Source organism: Symphodus melops (genome assembly GCF_947650265.1).
Source record: "Symphodus melops genome assembly, chromosome: 21".
Lineage (NCBI taxonomy): Eukaryota > Metazoa > Chordata > Actinopteri > Labriformes > Labridae > Symphodus > Symphodus melops.
In genome coordinates, this window is record NC_136711.1 from 18608748 (window position 1) to 18634749 (window position 26002).

The 26002-nt window shown below is 46.8% G+C and overlaps 1 protein-coding gene across 1 annotated transcript in view; it reads right to left on the reverse strand.

Annotated features, from left to right (window-relative positions):
• The window catches only part of thrab (thyroid hormone receptor alpha b), a 124026-nt gene that overhangs the window by 83860 nt on the left and 14164 nt on the right, over positions 1 to 26002 (reverse strand). The window contains exon 2 of the mRNA XM_079334399.1: positions 18091 to 18176. The gene's annotated coding sequence lies outside the window, so the exon portion shown is untranslated. The remainder of the gene's footprint in view (positions 1 to 18090; positions 18177 to 26002) is intronic.

Sequence of the window (26002 nt, forward strand, 5' to 3'; positions counted from 1 at the left end):
GAAGTCAAACACTTTCCCATTCTTGCTTGGTGTTGGCTTTCAGCAGCGCAGGGTCTCCTTTGTCTTGTTTTTCTTTGAATGGGTGACAGGTCCGGAGTGCAGGGAGGCCCGTTCATCATCCTGCCTCCTGCACTTTGGAGCCCTGCTGTTCAGATATGTGCAGACTGATGACTCGTCTGCTGTTAGCACACGCTACCCTGTAGATGAGCATTGATGATGCCTTCACAAACAGGATGGTTCCTCTCCTCTCCAGTCTTCTGCTGAAACTGTACTGATGTTTATTTGCTGCCATTCGATTGGACATGGGCACAATGACATTTCTGTGTTTCAACATTTGAAAACTTGTCTCGGTTCTTTCATCAACGTTTGCAGCTGAAATCATTGATGCACGAGGAGTTTGTCCATGGATGAATCAAAGCTCATTTACTGTACATTACAGGTAAACGGTCTCAGCTCAGAGAGTCGCTCTGCCTGAAGATTTTTTTTTTTTTTTTCCCCCACAGATAAAATCTCCCACAGCTCACGCTGAGTGTTGCTCTAACTTTTCATTCCTCATGTCGTGGGGATAAAAGCTGAATCCTGCAGCAGGTCTCAGAGCCGACACACCCTTCTATCTGTGTGAGCCTGCCTGCAGCTTGACACGCTGCTGCCCTGCTGTTCACAGTGTATAGCATGTGTGTGTGTGTGTGTGTGTGTGCACAGTACAGGACGTTATGTACTTAACCGTGGCGTTGCACTCTGTGCTGAGCAGCCAGACTCAGTAATCCAGTGTGAGTGTCAGACTGAGGACACAGATAAGGAAGGTGTCTACCTCGTCTGTGAACCCTGATGTAAGAGAGCATTGTCTCCAGTGCAGAGGTGACCCGGGTGCTTCTGCCCCACCAGACCAGATCTTCATCACGCAGATGTCTGCGCTGGCATTTAGGTGGGCTCAACATTAAAAGATAAAAGGAGGCTCAGAGTAACAGAATCACATTTCCTGCTGTCATGAAGACATCTTCACGAAAAGAAGGAAGTCTTTTCCAGAGGAGCAACACGAGTGAAATGTCACTCTGAGTCACCTGAGACGCTCACTGTAAAGGAGCAGCGCCACACGTCGATGCAGAGCTGGAGTCTGCAGGTGTTTTCACGTCCTTTTAATGGACTGAGGGGGATCAAGATGACATTTAAAAAGACGTCTCTCAGGGTGAGCCAGCGCCTTGTCATTCAATACACATCCTGCATGTTCTGGTAAGAGCGGCTCAGACTTCTGTCTCGAAGAAATGACCAGAAGGCAGCGGAGGAGCCTTTCTAAAGAAGAGTCCCCCACCTGCCCTACAACCCTGCAGCCTCATTAGAATCTTGGTCCAAAGGCAGGGTGAAGACCAGTCCAGAGAGAGAGCAACAGCTTTTATTTATTTTATTTAAACTAGTGGTTTCCTTGGTTAGGACGTTTGTTTTTGATGAATAAATTAACTTCCTTTTTTAACATCAGTTTCTACCTCCTGACCTCTTTTTGCTACCTGATCAGCGCCTCACAGCTGCACAAAAACCCCTACTTTAAAATACAATACGGTCGGTAATGTTACAGCCAGAGTCTTTCAAAAAAAATCAAAGTTCAAGTTTGTGAATGAAAAGAGGAAGATCTGTCTACGCACGAGGGAATCAAAACAAACACAAGTCCAGGAAATAAACTGCCGAGTCAATCCTCAGCCCTGTTTGCTTCCACTTCCCCGTCACAGAGACATTCAGGGCGCTCGGTCGCAGCTGATCTGGACTCGCTCTGACTCGGCCTCCTACCTCCTGCTCACTGCAGCCAGATACTCACAACAGAGCGTGGAGTCAAGGTCTGGCACGGGAACAGACGGTCGCCTGACGAGCCTCGAGAAAAGGAGTCGCTACTGGCAAACTCACACTCGGGGCTGCCAAACCTTCTCCGGCTGTGTACATGTGCTGCTTTTAAAAGCGCAGCAACAGCTACTACGACACACACACACGCGGCTAACCAGAGCGGCTAGCGAGACGCTGAGGAGCTGGAGCAGCGTTTTTCCTGTGCGGTTCATGCTTTCAACTTGTTTCCTGAAGAGAACAGAGAAGTGCAGCACGATGGGTGCCTTTTGATTTGGTTCCCTTGGTAACAGTGCAGAACATTAGAGGACTCTTTAGGAGTAACAGACCAGCGGATCACATGACCCCACAGCATGGAACAAAATGTGCACCACCACTCATTCACTGCACATCATCTCCACAATCATTTGGCTCCGTATTAAAAGCAGAGAAGAGCCTTTTTTTTTTTTTTTTTTTTTTTTAAGGAGGAAAAAAAACATGAGCTGTCCATAATGAATGGCTGAACACACGAGCTACCTGTTCTTTCTGTATCAAGTGTCTCCAGGAGGATGAAACTCTTTGTCGTGTAACTGTACGCTCGTCTTTTAGAGACGTGACAGCTGGAAGATCTCTGATCACGCATCACGCGTGATCACGACTCTACATGACGTTTCACAGCAGAGTGACGTCTGATCAAAGTTTCCCCCCTAAAACAGATCAATGAGCGGACGTGCTGGACGCTCGTTTTAAAAAGTCGCAGGACGATCGATGTCAGAGCGTTTCGGTCTTGTGATGTCTCCCAGAGAATTTGAGACGTTTAAACACAGCCTGCTATTCAAAGACAGGAGTCAACAACCACAACAGGGCCGGAGGACATTCTGCGGTACTTGGCGTGAATACATTAGAGCCTTAAATGTACGCTCGCAGAACAGCTAGAAGGCTTCACACTGTCTGATGCAACAGCTTCAAGTGCAATGTAAGACATGCCGTTACTTTTTCTCTCTGACTTTTCTGTTTGAAGAGGAGCTCATTGTCTGCTTCTTTCCTTATCAGACACATTCAATCATATTATGGGCCAAAAATGAACCTTCAGTTACAGTTAAACTGAGTCGTTCTCTGTCGATTTCTTTCATGTAGCTCGGGAGCTACGTTTTGCTAGCTAGCTACAACCAGCCGAAGGTTAACGTCCACATTAATGATGAAGCCTGAAAAGCTTTCACTGTGATAAATGTGCGAGCACAGAGGGGTTTCTTTTGTAATAAAATATCTTAAATGAGCATGGACAGAATGCTAACAAACATGGAACAGTACCGGTTTTTATTTCTGCCTTCATGTGATGCTCTTTCACTTTCCCTGGATGTAGCTAGCAGGCTTTTTACAGTAGGAAGTTGTTGTCCACATTCTCCGTCCCGCCTGCGAAGCTTTGAATTTGTCAATTGTTTCCCCAACTGGGGGAAACGTCGATGAGCACAACACCAGACCTCTTTGAGAAGCTGAATAAATTGGGGGGGTGCGGGCGGTGATTCAGAGCTCAGAAAACAGACTTTCTTTGTGCGTAAAGCCGACAAACAAACAAACAAACAAGCAGACTTCTATAAGCAGCGGCTCTATAGGGCTTGAGAGACAGCAGATCAAATGGGACAACTTCTAATGCCATAATGACGGGGGGGAAAAAAGTGATTCCTAAACAAGTCAGAAAGGGGATTGTTACTGATGTTTGGCTTCCAACGTACACCCCGCTGGGCTCGCACCGGATAAACACATTGCAGTGCACATTCACAGTAAATTGATTGGGAACAGAGGAGGCTGATGGGCGGATTAGGATACCAGGATCACTTCACTGTAACAAAGGATGTGCTTCCAACGAAGACATGTGATGTCCAAAGCTCTTCAAACCATACAAACTCTGCTTTCAATCCCCCGGAGCCTCAAACATGTTTGAAGCTATTGTGAAACGCTAAATTAATGCACAGCCTTACGGAGCCACGTGTATTAACGGGATTGGGACCCCATTGAAATTATGGTAATTATAATCTCCACGCAATTTTGTCCCTTTTTTTGTACTCTGTTTTGGTGCCTGGGGATTATTTATGATGTTATTTTATTTATTTATTTATTTATTTATTTGAATGAATGCAGGTGATGAAAGTTGTCATCAAACTGCTTACAGGTGCAATTAAGCAGTGACAGGATGCACATGGAGCAGGAAAAGCATCACATGACGGTGACACATCGGGGCTGCACATGTGTTCACAGCAGCGAGAAAACTGAGAATCCAGAACAGACCGAATACAATGGACGACCACGGAGATAAAGAGGGACGAACAACTCGAGGGAAAGGGGGGGGACGGCGCCTCAGCCAAACTCGCTATATCAGCGGGGTAATGTGCAGCAGGCATCTCACATGCTAGCCTTTCTGTATATGAAGCCACATGACAGCAGCTCTGCAGAGCGAGGCCTGCAGATCCGAGCAGCACAGCACACACGGTGCAGTGAATCAATTAAAGGCAGTTTGTCAATCAACACGGACGCCATGCAGCGGAGAGAGAAGCAGAGATTGAGTCGATGGGAAAATGAGAGAATGGGGTCAGGCAGAGGTGGAGGGAATAGCAGAGCTGCATTCGACTGCAAGCCTTGGGCTCCACCAGAGACAACATCTGCAGAGCAAATTTCTTTCCATGGCTCTGTTTTGTTTTGTTTTTTGTTTTTTTGCACCAAAAAAAAAAAAAAAAAAAAAAAAAGCAGAGCAAGGAGGAAAGAGAGAGAGAGATGGTTTAGAGTGAGAGCTGCCACATGCAAAGAGAGCTGCACAGAAAGAATCATGTGCAAACTCCTCCTGCAAGGCTCTGTGATCTCGGAATTTAAAAAAGAAAGAAATAAATCTTTCCGTAAAAGCAAAACGTTGTACACCTCTGAGAACAGGACCGCTGTGGAGTCTCCTCGTGTCCTCGCTTTAAAAAAAAGATGCATGTCAGAATACGCTGTGCACACTTTGGACTGTGTACTGCTCGTAAAATAACAGTGCAGCATTTCACTCTTCACTCTGTGGATATGTGGGGGGTATCTTAGATTGCAGAGGGATTTAGAAGATGCTGAGATTACATTTATTGGGGGGGGCGGGGGGGAGTTAATCACATTACAGTTCAGATATACGATGATGCAAGTTTGTAATTTGTTGAACTAGGAAGGTTTTTTTTTTTTTTGAGTTTGTGATATAATAAAATGTTCTGAGAGGTGACGAGGTCATGTTGAGCTTTGTGCAGGTCAGTGAGAGGAGATGAAGCGAGCTGCATATGTGAACACAAACGACCTCACCCGGAGAAACAGAAACATGGACGCCTGACATGAGTTCATGCAACATTAATGTCAGATGTGTGTTCACATGGTTGAGATGCACCGATGTCCGACAGATGCATCACCACTTCACACTCTTTGGCTTCTTATTGTCCACATTTGGTCTTTTTTCTCACAGCATTTTAAAAGTCATAAACTGACAGACATGGACAAGGACCAGTCTATCAGTCTGTGGACAGCTCCTCAGCCCCCCCCCCCCCACCCCACACACACACACACACACACACACACACACACACACTCCCTGGGGTCAACATGTGGGGTGACAGACGCGGAGCGAGGGGGCCCAGGGTGCTGCAGCAGCCTGTGGCTCATTTAGAATTTTTGAACTGGAGCCAAAAATTCCTGAAGGAACCCAGTAAGAGGAGGGAGGAGGGGGGAGGGGGGAGGGGGGGCTATAAAAAAAACAGCTCAGGCTTGGGGTATAAAAAAAACTCTCATGGGGGGAAAAAAAAAAGAGTATGTGGTGAATATAAAAAAGGAGTGAGTCAGTGTGTGTGTGTGTGTGTGTGTGTGTGTGTGTGTGTGTGTGTGTGTGTGTGTGTGTGTGCGTGTGCGTGTGTGCGCGTGCAGACATGCTGGTGTTGCTATGGTTAAACTGGATTCTGGGAATGGAGGGGAACGGGGAGAATTCCAAATGGGAACACTGGGGGAGCAGTGTGTGCATGGAGCCAAACCACTACCCTCCACGTGTGTGTGTGTGTGTGTGTGTGTTGTGTGTGTGTGTGTGTGTGTGTGTGTGTGTGTGTGTGTGTGTGTGTGTGTGTGTGTGTGTGTGTGTGTGTGTGTGTGTGTGTGTGTGTGTGTGTGTGTGTGTGTGTGTGTGTGTGTGTGTGTGTGTGTGTGTGTGTGTGTGTGTGTGTGTGTGTGAGTTACAGAGGACGTTTGAAGGAGTGTTTATGGAGGGACGAGACAAAATGATGGCTGGCGACAGAAGATCGGGGTCAAGGATGAGTGGGAGAGGAAAGGAGGTGAACTGAGGGAACAGAGGAGACAAAGAAGGGAGTAAAAATAAAAGGAGGCCATAAAGCAGGTTAGAGTGCTGCTTAAAGAGGGCGGGGAGCCAGCTGAGCAGCAGAGGTGCACACATAAGGAGAGGGGGGGCAAGATGCCTCACGATGCTGATGGACCTGCCTTTGGCTTCATGTCATTAACGCTTCATAAGGAGCCAGTTAGACGTCACCTTGTCTCCAATCACCAGCATGGACAGCAACGCTCCATTATGAGGACCCAGATTCATTAAATATCCCATTTCACAGTTGATTTTTTTTTACCTCGCTGGGCCCGCTTCACATCTTTCAGTCTTTATCCAATCAGCCGGCTGTACTCCTAATCTTAGACGCCACTGAAAGGCACTGTACGTGTTCGGGCACGGCCTCCTGTCTTCAACTAGAGGAAAGGTGAAGCAACGTATGCCGAACATGTGGTCCGAATTTAGACAGTCTGACTCAAATAAAACAAAGATGGCGGTCTGGAAAAAAAAGCATGCTACGTTCAAACGTGGAGTGGCGTGACGTTACCTTCCTCTTGGTCAGGTTGATGACACGAGCTTCATTCAGGCTTCACATGCGGAGCGTCCTTGGAGCTGAATGTCTCGAATATAAAAGTCCGCTTCCCCTCACCTCTCCTTATGGATTTGAACTCGGAGGCTAAGCTAACACCGCTCCCCTGCCTCCATCCATCATGACCTCCTAGATCAGAGGGCAAAACTCCCCTCGCTTTGAAGGATTCACCCACCGCTGGGTTAAGACCTCGCTCGTATCAGAGAACTCTGCAAAGGACTCACAGTCGTCCAATGAAAAAGGCTGAATCCTCTGCGTTATCACTCATGATGTGTTTGCATTGGCTTGACCAGCTGACCTTCCAAACAATGGAACCACAAACACGTCTTGAAAACCAGAACCGCGAGTTCAAGAGTTAAAAATGTGACGTTGTGTTTGACCATTTTACGACCTTTGAACCCCGTCGACTACAGTCTGAATAAAAACGTCATTTTAGTAAACAGGGAGATTTCTTATTAGAAACACCACTAAATATCATGAGACGCCCAGAGACAACCAAAGAAGTCAATCAGAGAGTCCTGCTCGTTTTCACGCAGGCGCTGGCTGGACGCTCTCGTGCACCTGAGTGTTGCTTTGAGCTCAGTCTGGACTCGCACTCACCCTGACTGAGTGTTCAAACAGGAACGTCTCGGTGAGTCTGCTTCGCTCCAAAGCCCCCCCCCCCCTCCCCTTTTTTTCTTCCTCTTTATCAGCACCTTCTATTTATAGCAGCTTTACTGCAGCAGCTCGGCTCAGTACAGTATGTTCCACTAAACACAGGCCTCGGCCGACCACATCCCCGGGCATGCCTCTGCACTCGTCTCCCACTGCTGCATGCATGAGTGTATGGACGGCACAGGAATTATCCCCACACACACACACACACACACACACACACACACACTTGGATGCATACATAAATGGACTCACACAGCCTCCACACATTAACAGAGCACACACAGACACTAATAAAAACAGGAGGATGCTTTCAGAGACGCCACCCAAGGACACACAAACCCATTTAGAGAAACAAACAGCCAAGGACACACACACACACACACACACACACACACACACAGAGAGAGAGAGAGCTAAATATATCCGGCATTGTAAACACGGTCACACAGACAGATGGAGAGGCAGAAAAAGCACAGCTTAAAAACGGCGGCCTTTGCTTGTTATTCTCAGCGATAGCCGAGCGGCAGAGGCGAAGCATCCCGCAGGAACTCCTCGGGAGGAGCGGGAGTGAAAGTGTGTGATTGAGCAGGAAGTGTTCTCAGAGGAAATCCAGCAGCAGGAAGCCGTAGAGGCACGGAGTGGCAGCCTTCCCATTCTTCTGGACGTCATGTTTTTGTCTTAAAGAAGCGACAGCTGAAGAGAGACGGGAGACTTATCTGAACGTTTACTGAGTCCAGTCTCTCGGAGGGGACGGAACCATTTTGTGGAAACTCATGATGAACAGCGTCATCTTGAATCCTAAATCCGGGAATACTTGGGATGTTTTTACATGTTTCACATTGAAGTTTTGAACAAATAAGTGTTTTTCTCTCTTTAGCCCGCAAACACAACCAAGCAGCCGGAGTCACTCTGACAGCTGACCCACTGACCCCGTCGACCCCGTCGGCCCCGTCGGCCCCGTCGGCCCTTTTGTTTCAGCCATTTTCACTTCAGCTCAGTTTGATTCAGTCTGAGGAACGTCGAGTCTCTTCTCTTCTTTCTACAGATGATCAGCAGGGAAGACCTGACTGAGGTCGTGTGTGAAGAGAGCAAAGGTTTCCTCTGTCTCTCCTCTGACTTGATGCAACACACGGATAAAGTCACAGTTATCACACACACACACACACACACACACACCTGTTGTAAATCATTTAAATCAGGTCGTACTGGATGAGGTTAAATGATCAAAGTATTCACAACAAAAAAAACAAGAGAAGGATTTTTTTTAACTTGCAGGCCTCTCTGACACACACACACACACACACACACACATACACACGTGCACGTTAGCTAAGCTAACCTTGACAGACTTGGCAGACGTTCAACACGTCGAGTGCTTTGCCAAAAGGCACGCGGGCAATTTATGTAATGGAGATAACACCTGAGCTGGCAGCGTCGAACGACATCAAACAAATAAAGAGAGAGAAGGAAATCCCATCAGGGTGCAAAGTAAACAACGTGTTTGCACAGAGATCACTTCGTCTTCAAACAGGCAGAGGAGGATTTAAACCCTCAGCCTTCCAGGTTCTGTTGCTTTAAGGTTGTCAGAATTCTTCAGGCTTTTCTGTCGCACTTAAATACTCTCCGTTAGTTGATCGATCCATTACACTGAAAAAAAAAATTTTATTTTTTATTTTCTTTAAGTTTATTGTTTGGGGAGCTTCTGACGTAACGTTGCTTGGCAGGAAAACATTGTGAGAGAGACTGGCCCGAACCAAGTCAGGATCAGGAGTCAAACCTGCAACCTCGAGTCTCTGGTAATCTCCAGATTCAGTCATTTTCCCAACCTTAGAAACACATCAGTTAAATAAATAACTGTTTGTGTCCGCTGTACAAAAAGGAGCAGAGATGAGTCAATATAGGGACTGATGTGTTTTTATCAGTCCAGGCTCCTGTATCTGTTATCACCAATAATCAGACTCAGGTAAAGAGGTGTGATCGAACTTTACAATCAGCCTGTAAAACTCGACTGGACTTGTGGCTCCAGTGTCGGAGGGGAATCATCTCGATATAGCCGGAGCTCGACACGGCATGTCGAAGCCGGCCCGTTAGCTTTCAGAAATGCATCTTTAATGAGGAGGTGCAGCGCACGGCTCACTGATCTGGAATTCATCTAAACACAGTAGAAAAAGGTAGGCTGGATCCTTCCTGTGCTATATATAAATATGGGGGAAAGATTCAGTGCATGTTTGTGCATGCATGGGGAGGTGGTCTAATAAATCCACTTTATTAAAGGGGCTTGATTCTCTCCTCGTCTGTCTTTAATAGTGTGCATGTAAAGACTCCCCCACACAGTCAAACTCAAAGCAGAAGGTGCCAAGAGTCGATTCCAGTGCGGACCACGTGGAGAGCGACAACAGCGTCCAGTGTGTGAAGCCAATCCAGCGATTCTGACCCCAGGCGTTAAATACTCCTCCCCGCCTTTATTGGAGTCCTCCAAAGTTCACTTCATTTCTGTGGCCGAGGAGTAGGAGCGAGCCGGGACCGCTGGAATATTTGTGGCCTGACAACAAAAGAGCTGGAATGCCAACCCTGAACCGGTCAACGCTGCCCACCAGCACCAGCACCAGCCCCAGCAGCACCAGCAGCACCAGCCCCAGCAGCACAATCAGCACCAGCAGCACGAGCACCACCAGCAGCACAACCAGCAGCACCAGCAGCCCCACCAGCCCCAGCAGCACTACCAGCACCAGCAGCACCAGCCCCAGCAGCACCAGCAGCACCAGCCCCAGCAGCACAATCAGCACCAGCAGCACGAGCACCACCAGCAGCACAACCAGCAGCACCAGCAGCCCCACCAGCCCCAGCAGCACTACCAGCACCAGCAGCACCAGCCCCAGCAGCACCAGCAGCACCAGCCCCAGCAGCACAATCAGCACCAGCAGCACGAGCACCACCAGCAGCACAACCAGCAGCACCAGCAGCCCCACCAGCCCCAGCAGCACAATCAGCACCAGCAGCCCCAGCAGCACCAGCTCCACCAGCCCCAGCAGCACTACCAGCACCAGCAGCACCACCAGCAGCACCAGCACCACCAGCAGCACCACCAGCAGCAAGTCCTTTCTGTCCTGTGTCCCCTCAGATCTCTGTCTTTGTGTTTTTCTTCCTGCATGTCTTTATGTCTTCGCCCCCTGGAGGAACAGAAGTCTGGTCTTCATTACGGATACATTCAGTGCATCCAGAGCTTTCCTAACCACGTTTAGAGCAATTTGGGGCGTCGTAAACATGCCAGCTCACAGCCACAGAGGCTGGGTTTTTTTTCAGACTCGGAGAGGTCGAAACGTCAAACACGTTCACACTGTCCACTTTTTCTTCTCTGGCAACACTTGAAAGACTCGGGAAAACTCAAATGTTGGAAAATCTTACGGCACAGTTGGCCACACGGCTTCAAATTTAAACTCCAGATTTGATTTTACTCACAAAGTCCCAACAGGTACAAACGCCTCCATGTCCCTTCTGACAGTCAACGCAGTGAAACACTTTATGTTTATAACAATAATAATAATAATTATACTTTTTATTTATGGGCACCTTTCATGACACTGTAAACTAAAAACACATTCAACGGCATAAAAACAAAACAACAACAACAGTGGGGGGAGATTATGAGAATTACAAACCTGAAATATAGAATTACAACATTTAGAGCAGCTTGTCTTTTCATAGAGTGACAGAACATTAACTCGTCCTCGTCCTCTCCCCCCCCCACTAAAGAACGAGACGATCCGGCATGTTCCGGCACGTCCTCCTCCTGAGCGGGAGCCTGAAGACGGACCGTGCAGCTCCACTTCTCCACGCTGATGTGTTACTCATTAAACTTGTAAACCCGCAGCGCCCGGGGTGAAAAGACACTGTGAGGTCTCCGCCTGCGCCATACACGCTGTCTTTATCTCGAACCCTATACAGCTGAGCTCGGGCCGGGAGAGCAAACACAGCCGGGCCGGTGTTTAACAAGAAAAGGCGTCTGGAGGGTCGAGTACTTTGAACCTGTTTTCTCTCTTTTCCACGTGAATGTGCGGCCTGTTCTTTACATGACACACTGTATGTATAATGGAGGGGGGGGGGGGGGGACTGTTTGAGCAGAGACTTGTGTTCATATCGCTCCCGGCTGCACCTGTTGACACCGCCTCGGGTGAAGATTAAGGAAGCGAGGAGGGAGGAGACACGCCAGGAGAGGAAGAGGGAGAAACGGGGATGAAGAGTTCTTTAGCCTTTAGCAGCAGCATCAGATACGTGACATCAGCAGGACGCTCAGCATCAGATGTCACAGAGACACGATCAGGCACATAACCTGAGCTGATCCTGATACCTGGATCCACGCAGGAGTTTAAATGTTCGAAGCTGTTCCTGTGAGTGAAAGTCTCGTCATCCACAGTGTGACCACAAAGAACGCATCACATGGATATCGGTGACGTTTTTGATGAAAGCGCGGTTTCTGCTTCCGTCCTATAGACTGGTGTAGTTTTGAGTCCTAAAACCAGGAAGTGAGTTAGCATTTTAGCGCCGTGGTTCTAACTTCTAAAAGTGGGGATTTTGAATGTTTGTGTTTAGACGCCTGAAATAAGGTCTGTGGTTAACACAAGCTGAAGAGATGTTGACGTTTTGTTAGACGAGATAAACTACGTTAGCTAAGACCCCACTTGTGACTTTTAAAGTTTTTACGCGAACTTTAAACGGCGGTTGCTAACGAGTAGCTAGCTGAAACTACAGTGGTTTTCACAGACATTAAACGTCATCACGCCGTGAACTCTCTCCCTAATCCTCCTTACGGCCTCTAGTCATGTTTTTCACTGTTCTTGTAAATATTAGGTTAATAAACAACTTATTAAGCTAACATTTAGCTAGCTTGTCAAATCCGCTGATTAGATCGATGAAGCATAACGGTCGTGACGTCATAATAAACCGACCGCGGTGTAGTTAGCTTGTAGCATAACGTTAGCTTTTTACTTCTCTCGGCTGCATTAACTCTTCAAACTTCATATAAATGATGTTCATCTGTAAAGATTATCCCGCTGAACTTAACAGCTACGTATCAGAAAAGTGTGTTTGACACAGAGATTATTTTCTGCAATGATCCAAAATCCAATTCAAAAATCCCATAGACAAATTTTTTCGGGTTGGCCTACAAAAATACGTCATTACTATACCAGTCTATAGTCCGTGATCATCGCAATCAGGACGAAGGGAATCCGTCCTCAAATCATTCGACCGTCCACTTTGAGAATCTTCAACTTTCCAAACGTCTGCCGTGTTTTTCTTAAGACCTGAAGGCTTTACAAACTTGAACGGTCGTAGTCGTTTATCTGCGGCTCTGCATGCGTCACAGATCATTTACAACACAGTCTGTGATGAGATCAGAAGTCCCGCCACACCCTGTAATTATAAAAAAGGTCATTAAATAATCCCTGCACAGCTCGCTAACATGTAAATACCAGCTAAAGTTCAGAACCCGGCAGCAGAGCGATGACTGCAGGTAGCCGTTAACGTCTCAGTGTCTGTGCAAACATCCTGCTATCTCACATGAAGCTGCAGGGCCGCAGGTAAACACCAGATATGAATCATTTCACGCACAGAGCAGCAGAGGCGGCTGGTCCAGTATGCAAAGACGTTAAACAGCGTGTCACACTAACAGTCAGTGCAGGGAAACAGGATCGCTCCGAGGAACTCAGAACATTTGAGTCCAGTCTGGTTCATAGAAAGAAGTCTTTGTTAGTGAGTTTGAAACTGGATCACACTCGATACGATCAGATCTGTGTCACAGCGTGACATCCGACAGGAGCTGCATTTTGCAGACCGCCTGAAGAGGAATTCATTGATAAGATGTAACTTCTGTAAACGCAGACATATTCACAGGGAGCATCTCTCCTGCACATGATGCATCCTTTCTGACATGGTCGGATATACACATTCTCCCACAACATGAGAAAAACACTTTAAAAAGAAGCCACATCTGCAGACTGAAGCAGCAAAGCCCGTCAGCTACACAGGATTTCACAGAAACGTGCAGCTTCTTATCGTGCTTGTAAACTTAAAGAGTCTGATTCACCAATTCACTTTTTTTAAACAGACTTTAAGGTCTGCTGGAAGTTTTTCCCATGGCTGTTTGATCTTCACGGCTGACTTCATCAGCCTGTATCAGATGTAGAAGCATCCGGGTGGGCGTGTCCTACATCGGTGCGGATTCTCGCAAAGGAAGCAATATTTGTATCTTGTGTTTTAAAAAGCTTTGCAGGGGCTGAGTGTGGACATCCGACATCGCAACATGTATTCACATATGGATCAGTTTCTCCTTTTAGTTCCATCATTGCACGCCACCCAACGCCTGTATAACACACACACACACACACACACACACACACACACACACACACACACACCACTGATTTAGGTAGCCTGCCGCGAAGCCGCTTTTTGCACGGCCTATTTTAAAAAAACACGGCCTTGAAATTTTTGCACGGCTTGACCTAGGCCGTGCAAAAATCTACATTTAATAGACGTGCTTACTACACGGGTTTCTGTACGGTGCCACCCGTGCCCTATTTGGTAGGCGGAATGTCAGGATAACGATAGCCGCTATGTAAATAGCGTCAGATGGTAGCAGCTAACCGCTAACAGCTATCCGCTAACTAATAAATCCAACAAAAGAGAAAAACGCTACATAAACAAAACCAACGCTGGAAACATCCAGCAGTTCATCCACTTTGTCATTGGCATGTGACTGTTTATTACAAGAACTCAATCCAGCTTTGTTTCAGAGAAGGCTGTGTGCGGTGAGGAGAAATACACACGTAAACAATCAGCTGTGTTACAGTCAATGGTTTAAACACGGTGGAGTTTTGTTTACCAACGTAACACAGGAAGTGACGACTCTTTCAACCAATCAACGGACTGCAGGGTTTAGCTCCAGATGATTGACTTATCAAGGTCTAGGGATCTATTATTACTGGATGACACAATATTATATTATGAATTTATGTGTTTGTTGTTTGTTTTTTAAAGAAAGTGCAGATAGAAGCAGTGGGCCAACAAAGGGCTTAGACAACATGAACCAAGTGAGTTGCAGTCAAATGATGATGGGGTGTGTCAGGGTAGGGGCTGTACAGTAAATCAACATTATGAAGCTTGGGAAAACTAAAATGTGAAAACTAAAACGTGTAACAATGCATCTTATTGAACAGAATGCACCATTTAGAGACTTATTCAGTTTTCTTCAAAACTAGTGTGTTAGGGAGCACATAACCGCCGCGCCGCCGTTAGTGACACTGAAAAAAATTTGCACCCCCTGTATTTTTTTTTGCACCCCCTGTTTTCCCATTTCTGCCTAAATCACTGACACACACACGCGCGCGCGCAGCCCTGAGGATTTATAGGCATCACAGTCAGGAACCTGAAATCACACCACAAACACTTTCTAATCTCTGCCAACTGTGGTTTCAAGTTTTCCGCCTGAGCCTTTCATCTGACCCCAGACAGGGAGCGTCTTCAACGCCCCGGCTGCTCATCTGATGCCATCGCATGAGAGTGAATGAAATAACAGAGTATCAACCAAAAAAAAAAAAAATAACAACAGGAAGTGTTTTGCAGAGATGATGCAAAAAAAAAAACCCACTTCCTTTCAGTGAATGAGAGAGCTGTCCAAGAAACCACACGGTTTCATAAAATACCACCCACTCGCTTTCTGTGACGCTTCAACCTAACATTACAGCTGCACCTTGTTTATCCTGCTCGCATATAAAATCATACAGTGCAAAGCAGAGAGTCACAACAAACAGGCAAACTGGTGCCAATGTGGAAGTGCAAAAAAAAAAAAAAAAAAACTGCAGTTCCTCAAGAGCCCACTTGAGGCAGGCTGCAAAAAAAAAAAAAAAAATTCTATTAAAATGCAGATTTTTACTGCAGCATCATTAGCAACACTAGCTCATTTCTTTATGGTGTCAAAGCTGCACAGGGATATTTTTCCAAACCATTTGAAGGACTTTTCATCCCGAGAGTTTCGCTTAAACTGGCGCGATTGATCGAAAGTTAGGTTGCCATGACATTTCCAAGATGGCGACGGCCATCGTTGTGCTTCACGACGCCTCTTCAGGAGCCAACAGGTGACTCTATGCAGAGAAAGTCGACTCGACACTGAATGACAAACTAATTATGCAGGCATTAGCCAGCGTCAGAATTCACTTATGTTTCCTCACTTCCTGGAAAAGGTCACTTAGCTGCATGCTAATTAATCCCGAGCTTGTTTGCGAAGTGAAGCTCAAACGCTGCTCCTCCGTTCAGTCTAGACATGAGAGAGCCACGAGGCAGGTTATTAAGTTTGTTTATTGATTACCAAGAAGACTGCTTCCTCAAATGTCACAAACGGAGAAGGAGACAGCGTTAATACAGCAACAGCTTGCAGCCACATCTTTGTGACTGTAATGGTTTCATTTGAAATGTCAGCGTGTCTCTCTCTCTCTCTCTCTCTCTCTCAGCGGCGCATTAACGCTCATAAAGCTTAGCTCTTCCGGTTCGTGCCGGGCAGAGCTTGAATGGCCATATGAGAACTTCAATTTATTCAGATTGAAATTGAGGTTTAGTACGGGGGGGGGGGGGACTGTCCAAAAGCGTGCGCTGGGATTACCCCGGGCCAGGTGGTGAGTCAAACTGTCGGAGAATAAAAGTGAATCAACGTCTGGCTCACAGTCAGCTCCCGGCGTGTCCGACCTGCTGTGAAGGGCCGCAGCGCTCCGTGTTTGGAGATAAATGTCAGCCGAGCTCACAGAGGATCTTTGTATGAATGTAAATGTGTGTGTAAGCGTGTGTGTGAGAGCACGCATCTGGATGTTTGTCCGTTTGATTATGTGTGTTTGGTTGGTTTTCGTGCCCAGGTGGGGGGGGGGGGGGGGGGGGGGCTGTGTTTGTGAGTATGCCTGCTGGAGCGAAGGAAGCGCGTCTCCTGATCGGCCTGACAGCTGTGCAGGGAAACACTCGGCCCGTTCTTTCTCCCCACCTGAAGCACGAGGGCGGGATGTTTGTGCAGCTCTGCTCACCTCTCGTCCGTGTGACGGCAGCTTCTTGGTTTTGATCCATGTCGCCTGTGTAGAAGGGAAGACGAGCACGAATGCTAATATTTCCTGCACGCTACTGTTTTTTTTGGATCTTGCTGTTGCATCAGCAAAGACTCATCGAATACAAAAAAAACCAGACAGCTGGCACTAACAGCCACTTCCTCTGGTTTAACTTACAGATACTATCAGCTGTGGCAGATAAATGTCAGTGGCTGTAAAAATAGATCTGCACAGATTCATGAAGCTCGTGGTGCAGAGAGGAGCGAGTAACGCCTTGAAGCAGCAAACACGAGCAGGACAGACGCTGCAAGGATGCAACGCTACCCTGCAATTCAGTTAAAGGAAGATTAAAAACCACGACTCTGCCTCCTCATGTGGGACTTTTTATAGGTGACTCAGCAACCAGCTGCACGAAGGCTTCCCAGCTCAGTCGGTGCGTTTAGAGGAGTGACGTACGAGCGGGGGTCTCTCTGATCACCTGCAGAGCACGTCAAATGTACTCACACGACAAAGTGGAGGGGGAGAGAGCGGGTGCTGCTGACAGGTGTGCCACATACAAACAGCAGCCTTCTCGCCGGGACTCCCTGCAGAAAAAGCCACACTAAAAAGGTAGAACTTAAAAAGCCAGAGAGACGACGGCTCTGAACGTTGGGAGCACGTGCAGCCCGGAGAATCATGTTCCTGCCGCAGGGCAGAATCACAGCTGGCTCAGGTGAGCTCTATAAAACACTCACAAACATCCAACAACAGAATGTTTGTGCGGTTCAACAAGTCCGACACAACGCCAACGTCTCCTCTGGTTACAACAATGACGACGACTGAGGTTGACAGTTCAGGTGATTTGATAACATTAAAGCATCCTGATTCAGTACAGTGTCAGAACTAAACCCTTACTAAACCAAATCTGCTCTATCCTGCTGCACATGTGTTCATGCACGGTGCAGAGGAGAAGTGTGCGAGCTGTCAGTTAGGCACAGCGTGTCAGCCACGATGTAAGACGGAGAAAAAGTTCAAGTTCAGCACAGTACAGGATTCTCTCTCTCTGTGCTCCGCTGGAGGAACCCGGACGAGTTCATCTCTGCTGCTCGGAGCTGAGGGACGACACGGCGTGGAATCCTGCACACTGCATCCTACAGACTTCTCCACAGTGAGGAGGCCATGTGCTGATCTGAGTATATGCAAACTTTCCTGACAGGTCATTTGATTTGTAAATAAGTGCATCGTGCTGCAGGGGGAAAAAAGCTGCAGCCTGTGACATTTAGATATTGCAATTTAACTAAACTGCATTTTTAATCATTTCCCGAATGACTGAGCGGTCACAGCGGACCAAAAGAGAGCTGCACATATGTTCTGTACATCTCTCATGAACTATACTGTACATATAGGATCCCCTGCTGACACCACATGTGATATCTGCACCTGTGGAAATCAGACACTGTGTTCCAGCACGGAAAAATAAAACCAACCCACACCAGCCCGCCATGCTATAGAGTTCGTGACACTATGGAGGTATCACTGTAACTATACACTGAGCCCATTGATGGAGCTTCACGCTTAATTTGTGTGTGCAGAAACAGCAACTGTGTGCGCGACTTCACGGCAGAGCTGCGAGCGCAAACGCCTCTTACCTTGGGAGTCAGTTCGGTTATCTTCCCTCCAGAGGTTTCTTTACGTTCGACTGCAGCGGTCACCTCGGTGTAGGTCTCACAGAAATCTGAAAGAAGACGAGACAATCTGTGAAACTGACCAGAAAAAAAAATCAAAAAATAAACATCCAGGCTAAACAGAGACAGGGGTTAGCCAAATCCAAAGACGCAGCCCTGCAGAGGGGAAACCCACATGGACACTGATGCATGAGAGCGCTGCACAGTCAGGGATGACATGGGAGGAGTCTCAGGGCTCGACGGAAATCCCCGGAGGAGGTGCGAGGTTTTTCTTGTCAATGCAAATTGATGTTAGATTTTCATGTGACCAGCTTACCACTAAAAGGCTTAGCAGTCTAATCCTTTAGCCAAATGAAGTGTCTAACTTCAGGCTTAGGCTGGCAACAGGAATCAAAGGGAGTTTATAGTAGGAACCTTTGCTGGACTTTCAAAAGGCCAGGACTCCGGTCCGTATCAGATCAGGAATGCAGTGATGGAGAGGTGGGAAGGTAGTCCTCTCTTCGGATACTTTACTCTGCGTGCAGCACGAGCTCAAGTTTACAGCAGCGGCCTATTATGTAGACTCACATGTCCAAACAGGACAGTCAAAGGGAATAATTAGCAGTCACGCCTTAAAGAGTGCCATGGAGGTGAGGATGAGAAAGGCGTTTGTGTATTGGTAAAAATGTCACTCAAAGGGGGCTGCACCGAAAACTGGTGTTTTTTTTGATTGGATGAGTCAACGCCGGGTCAGGGGTCCAAATGTTAAGCGATACATGATTATTGCAGCTCCGTCAATTCTGAGCGAGAAATCTGCAAGAAATCTGCATGAAATGAAGAAATGAGTGGAGGCAGCTGTCAAATATGTCATCTTTCCAATAACAGCATGTGTGTTTAGTGTCTGGTGCTCACTTACAGTCCTGCACGCTCACCGTCTTCCCAAAGCTATTTAAAGGGATACTTCACCCATTTGCATGAAGCTGGAAGTTTTCTTCATGTGATGCAATATGACGCTTTTTGCATCACATGAAGAAAACTTCCAGGCAAAGAAAAACCCATTTTTCTCGTCTCAGGGCAAAATGAGGGCTGGATTCACGACCATTCAACACTGCTACCATGTTTCTAATGATACACAGCTTCATGTAAATGGGTGAAGTGTCCCTTTAACGAAGCCTGAAACGAGCATGCTGGACGTACGTCAAAGTCAAACAAGGAACGCAAGCCGCTAATGCTTCAGCTCGTCCTGGTGTTTCCACACAGCCGTCCCTTTAAAATATGAATCTGTGTGTTTTATAAATGAAGACAACAGACGCACGCAGAGACAGAACTGTTCCTTCATTAAGTCATCGACCTGTGTGCTCTTTAATCTCTGTGCTTCGTTTATCACGGCGTGACATGAAATCCAATTCTACGTCTTTTTCCGACGTGCTGGGTTTTTTTTTTTTTCCTCCATCGTTCGTGAAATTGCTTTCGCTCCGCTCGGGACTAAAAATAGCATCATGAGGTGAGCAGATCTATTTTCCCCAGGTTGTTGTATCACAGTCTGATGACACTCAGCCAAGTAGCACCATGACACTGTCACCTCTCCAGCAGACTTGGCAGGCGGTGCAGCACCGGGCCACTCCCCCCCCCCCACGTCATCGAGCAGATCATGAATGGATTCCTCTCGGATGCACACAAAGGTTCTGAGTCAGCACATCATGATTCCGTCTGGTGCTCGTGGGTGTTGTTGAGCAGGAGACTGGACGCCCGGCTGGTTGCTGGTTTCACTCCAGTTTACTGGTCCGAGAACGATGAGCAACAACCGACAATGTTTGTATCTCTCAGTGTGTTTACAACATTTACATGGTGAGAGCTGAACGTCGGCCTCGACGACAGACAGACGCATGTTTGGTGACGCTGCAGTTTGAAGCCTGCTGATCCAGCTGTGTTTCATTTACAGCCTTTAAGACGTCACTGTGGGGTTTCTGCATTCATGATCTGATCTCTAGTGTTGTAGTCAAGACCGCATTAACCAAGACCAAGACCAAGACCAAGACCAGGACCAAGACATACCGGAGAGCAAAGTGCCCCGAGACCGAGACAAGACCAAGACCAAGACCATGGCAGGGCCAGACCAGGACAAGACCAAGACCAAGGCAGGGCCAGACCAGGACAAGACCAAGACCAAGGCAGGGCCAGACCAGGACAAGACCAAGACCAAGGCAGGGCCAGACCAGGACAAGACCAAGGCAGGACCAGACCAGACCAGGACAAGACCAAGACCAAGACCAAGACCAAGACCAAGGCAGGACCAGACCAGGACAAGACCAAGACCAAGACCAAGGCAGGGCCAGACCAGGACAAGACCAAGACCAAGACCAAGACCAAGGCAGGGCCAGACCAGGACAAGAGCAAGACCAAGACCAAGACCAAGGCAGGGCCAGACCGAGACAAGACCGAGACCAAGATACCACATACGTCATCTTGCATGCAGCAGACGTGTCACTCGCTCAGACGGGAACGCGGGGAAGGTCGTAGCCGTGAGCTGAGGAAACAAATCTAATTACTATGAATGAGTTAAAGTTAATATTTGTTTTAGAAAGAGAAGACGTGGACAAACCGCCCAGTTTGAGGCCCGAGACGAGACCTTCAGAACGTGGTCTGGAGACAAACAACGACACACACACACACATATTGCATCACTCTTTGGGAAACACTGCATGATGATGTTTCATATCAAACGAAGCCCACTCGGACGAGGGTTCATGAAAGTGATATTTGAGCTCCACGTGTGTCATGACTCAGGTCCACGGTCGGGTACTCAGCTAAATGTGTCTTTGATCGATATCAGCACTGGTTTGTTTTCATCACTGGCTGTGCTGCTTCAGTGCAGCCATGCATCTGATTCCCGGGCTAATCCATATGCTAAGCCTGCTCTCAGCCACCCGGGGAGGGATAAATATGCATGGACACAGGCGGGACGGATCAGAGGGCCAGCTGCTTGAGGGCAGGGTCAACCCTGACAGTGCTCATCCACAGTATATGTCCTGTGTTTTTCATTTAGAAAGACTGGAGAGCCCAACAGGTAAGCATGGCAAGTAGGGAACGTGCATGAAGGATTCAGCGCTGCTGTGAGGCAACATGTGAAAAGCCTCTTATTGAGTGCCGGGGCGGAGTATCGTAACCTAAATACTTCTGAGGTAAAGGCCGAAATGTATCCCAAACAAAAGCTGTCAGGGTTATAAAAGCTCCGCGGCCGGATTCATAATCTTCTCTTCTTCTACTTTGATCTATCAGGTACCGATGTGAACGAGTTTGTTATGTAAGTGAAGTTTGTGTTCGGGAGATGAAGAAGAAAATCAAAAAGAAGCACTTTCCACACGTGCGATTATTCTCGTATTCTATCAGCGCGGGGAAGAACAGAAAGACGACGTCGCATGTAGAATAACTGCAGTGCACGTTAGTCTCTGTGACGCCGATCCGGGGGAGTCTGGTGTGTTTTTACAGCCTTTAAATAATCACTCGAGGAAAAAGCTCATCGCTTCAGTCGTTTGTCCGAGCTAATGTAAGATAAGCAAAAAGGAGATCGCACGAGATAGAGCAGGACGAGTTCAGTTTATCAACGTTAACGCGGACCGCCGCGGAGACGAGTTAGCGCTCGCTGAAAAATGACAAAATAAACACACGTATCCGGGAAGAAAGATGGAGGAGCAGGAAAACATAAGCTCTGCTCGCCCTGGAGCTAAGACGACACACAGAGAGAGAGAGAGAGAGAGAGAGAGAGAGAGAGAGAGAGAGAGAGTGAATGATTTTGTTTTCAGTGGGACGATCGACACGAGTCCTCGTCTTGTGACTCGCTTCAGTGCACAACAACACGCTGCAGCAACATAGTGATTTTGAGGTTAAACAGATGGCGGCTACAGATTAAGGTACAGGGACCACGGTAAGGTTTTAAAGGCATTACAGGAAATTAGATGTTCACTGAAGCCCATTTTCAACTCTGACCACAAGAAGGGACAAGAAGGGACAAGAAGGGACAAACATGTCTCAGCAGGCAGCTGAAGGAGTCCTCCGTTAGCATGATGCTGTTTTACTTGAAGTGTCCGATGAGACTCGGAGCGAGGAGGATGTGGGGACAACACGATTCGTACGAGACGACTGTACGGGGAATATCACCGCCTTGTTTCCATATTTCAGTCTTACTATAATTAAATAAATATGAAACAGAAACAGCCAAAACCAACTTCTCCTCCATTGTTTTTGGTTTTCAACATTACGACTACCGGCGATTCAACCTTGTGATTGGTTGGTTATAAAAAGCGCTGGTGATGTCAGCAGTGCTTTTTTTTGATAAGCTGAACGTTTTTGTTTTTTTTTTAAACTTGAGCGCTCGGAGCGGCCGCACAAAGAAGGCGGAGCACATGTTGAAAAGACGCTGGGCGCCGGCCGCTTTCTGCTGCAAACATCCTCTACCCGTAAAAACAACTAAAAAAAGATGCTAGCGTTGGGGGAAAAAACGCTACGTGGACACGAGGCGTGAGCCATGTTTGAATTGTCCAATAAGAACAAACACAAATCACGGTTCAATCATGCTAAGCGAGGCTAACTATGTCCTGACTGAAATGGACACATTACTGTAGAGGTTTTGTTTAATGGGCTTTAAGCAGCCCTGTGATTAAAATGACAAATTCATGAACCTTGAACCGTTTTGAAGCTAAGCTAGCAAATTCCAGTAATCTGTCTGAAGACACATAAGGTGCTTTTCTGCCACAAGAGCGTGAGCGAGTTCAAAGCATCTGAAGACACTGACCGAGGGGGGGTGATACGGCAAGCCCTGAAGGACAATCGAAAGAATCCAACAGTCAGAGAAAAGCTTCTCATAGGACGGGACAGGGAGGACGGAGGAGGATGAAGGAATGTGTGTTACTGGCAGCGTTGTTGGGGAGATTGATGCTTTATTGGACGTAACCATCTGTTGAACTTTTACGAGAGGAAAGAGTTCACGTTCAAGGGCTAACAGCTGAATCCACAGTCAATGTTGACTCTCTCTGAAAGAGACAAAATAAAAGAGCAATGGACTTTAGGACTTGTATACATTAAAAAAAAAAAATTGTTAGAGCTGTCAATCAAAAACTTGTATTCATGATTGATCAATTTTTTTAAATTCCATTCATTTGCATTTTAAAATAAAAACAAAATTTGTACTTTATCAAGCTGAGCGTACTTTACTTGATGTATAAATTCAACCCTGCTTTTATTTTGAAATGTATTCTTTATGGTGAACCTTAATCACTAAGTATCTGTCTATCCATCCATCTGAACGCCTTTTAACGTGCGGGGGGCGGGCGGGCTGGAGGGGATGCTTTGGACGAGAGGCGGGGTTACACCCTGGACTGTTCGCCAGTCAATCACAGAGCTGACATGTAGAGACAGACGACCAGACACACTCACAGCTACGGACAACCTCGAGTCACCACTGACCTGACGAACAAGTCTCTGGACTGTGGGAGGAAGTCGTAGAGTATGCACGGGGAGAGAGAGAGAGAGAGAGCGAGCAAGAGAGAGAGAGAGAGAGAGAGCAGCCAAGTACCTGTCTGCTAATTCAACCCAAACAAGAGGACGTGTGATTTTGTCTTTTCTAATGTAAATCAGTTTCCTACTAAAGTTTGACAGAGGACGTCTCTCACATTACGACGCCCATCCCGCAGACTGAGCGTCTTCACGCCTCACCCTCAAATCATAATCTGCACAATAAAGAAGAAGTGACTTTTGTAAGACGACAGCGGATGCTTCCATGGTTAATCTTTAGAAGTGAGTGTGACGTTTGGGACAGAGCTGTCTTATTAAAAACAACGTCAAGCTTCTCTAAATGGAACTGGACCACTGATGCTTTTCATTCATTTAGTTCACTTGTACCATCAGCATGTTTGACCACAGTTTATGCTTTCAGGGCAGCATGAGGAAATCAATTATCCATTGCCTTACTTACTTTTACAAATAAAAGAACTTTAGTAACTTTAGTCGGATGAGTTTAAGATGTTTTTTCTTTTATTGCTGCATGAAAAACGCACAAATGGCCAATAAGTTTAAACACTAAAATCCTTTTTGTCTCCACTGCACGGCTTTTATCTGACTTTATCTTCTAGCTTACCTTTAGTTCAAACCTCTGCCAGGTTGTTTTCTCTGTTGGAGATGCAAGAATAGAGAACTTTTCAAGTGAGGAATATCAAACGACACGTTTGGCGTCGGCCTCTGAGATGTTAGCGTTTCCTGTTTTTCTCGGTCTCGTACTTTTATAAACTGAATATCTACATTTTAGACGACCGCAGTCAGAAAATAAGACGTTTGAGGACGTCCCCTCGGGCTGACGTAAACTAAAACCGGCGTTTTCACTATTCTGCCATTTCATATTAGCCCTAACCTTTTTACAGAACAAATGGACGTGTTTCTCTTTCTGCCCGTCACTAAATAATAATCCTGCTGCAGGGGATGCACTGTTGAATGATTTGTTAGCGGAGCCGGGCTGCAGTCTGTTTCAGACGGCTGCTGTCATGCCAGCATCCAGGCCTTCCTAAAAGAAGTGGGCTAAGTGCTCTTGATGCCAGAGAAAGGCCTCAAACAGGAAATGTTACGGGCTGGCTGTCACTGTGCCAAACCGCCCGCTGAATCACATCCATCTGTTTGCATATTATGCAAATCACTCTGAGTTACTTCATCGTACATCAGAGTACATGTGTTTGCCAGAGAGAGAGAGAGAGAGAGAGAGAGAGAGAGAGAGAGAGAGTGAGAGAGAGAGAGAGAGACAGAGAGAGAGAGAGCGAGCGAGCTTCCAAATCAGCTTACGATCTAGCGTGACACATTAGCGTCGCTCTCGTCCAACGCGCCAACTTCAGGTCTCCGTTTTTTTTTCTCCAGGTGAAGCGAGCGCTCCTGTTGCAGACTTCCTGTCACACGTGGAAGTCGGTTTCTTTTTGTTTTGACTTCGTTATAGATGAGCGCAGCGTGTTTTTCATTAAGGCTCATTCCAGCTCTAATCCAATTCATTCATGTACACGGCCCTGTGTTTAAAAATAAGTCATTTCCACACAGGATTAATCCACTGTGCTTTACTTTTCAGAGCAATCTGCTGGTTTGCATAGTTTAAAAGCTTAGCTGTTACATGTGGTCTGAAACACACACACACACACACACACACACACACACTCACACACCGCTGTTACCAAGCCAATGTTGAGATTGATCAACTGGGTGACGTCCAAATTAAAGCCCGTCCTCTGCAGACATGCCAGGCATAATAACGCTCCCTTTCTCTTTGCACTTTTTCTTGGCCGAGGAAAGTTGGGAAAAAGAGGGAGGAGAGGGAGGAAAAAAGCACGAGAGAGAGAGAAAAGGAAGAAAAAGAAAAAGAGGTGTGATTGGACAGAGTCTCGACACCCTTTGCAGAAAAGGAAAAAAAAGGAACGCCTGGCTCTCAGATGTCTGACCCATTTTCTGCTCACGCTCTCTCTCGCTCTCCTTTCCTCCTAATTTCCTTCCTTCCTCTAATCTACAGTAAAAAAAAAAAAAAAAAAAAAAAGCAAGGAGCTCTGACTCAGATTTTTTGAAGCTGCAGAGAAATGTGTATGAAAACCTAAAAAAATACAAACACACACACGTACAACAAACGTACAGTAGGGCGGTATAGATGAACTGAAATAAGCGATCCGAGCATGCCGGGCTTGATCTGACAACATTTCAAATTCACTGTGTGGGCTTGTACAGTATGATTAGGATTGTGTGTGTGTGTGTGTGTGTGTGTGTGTGTGTGTGTGTGTGTGTGTGTGTGTGTACCCATTAGCAGTCACATGTGCTGTATATGTTCAACTGTATTCCTAATAAGAGGTCTGTGTTCCAACAGAGACGGTTCAATAATCAA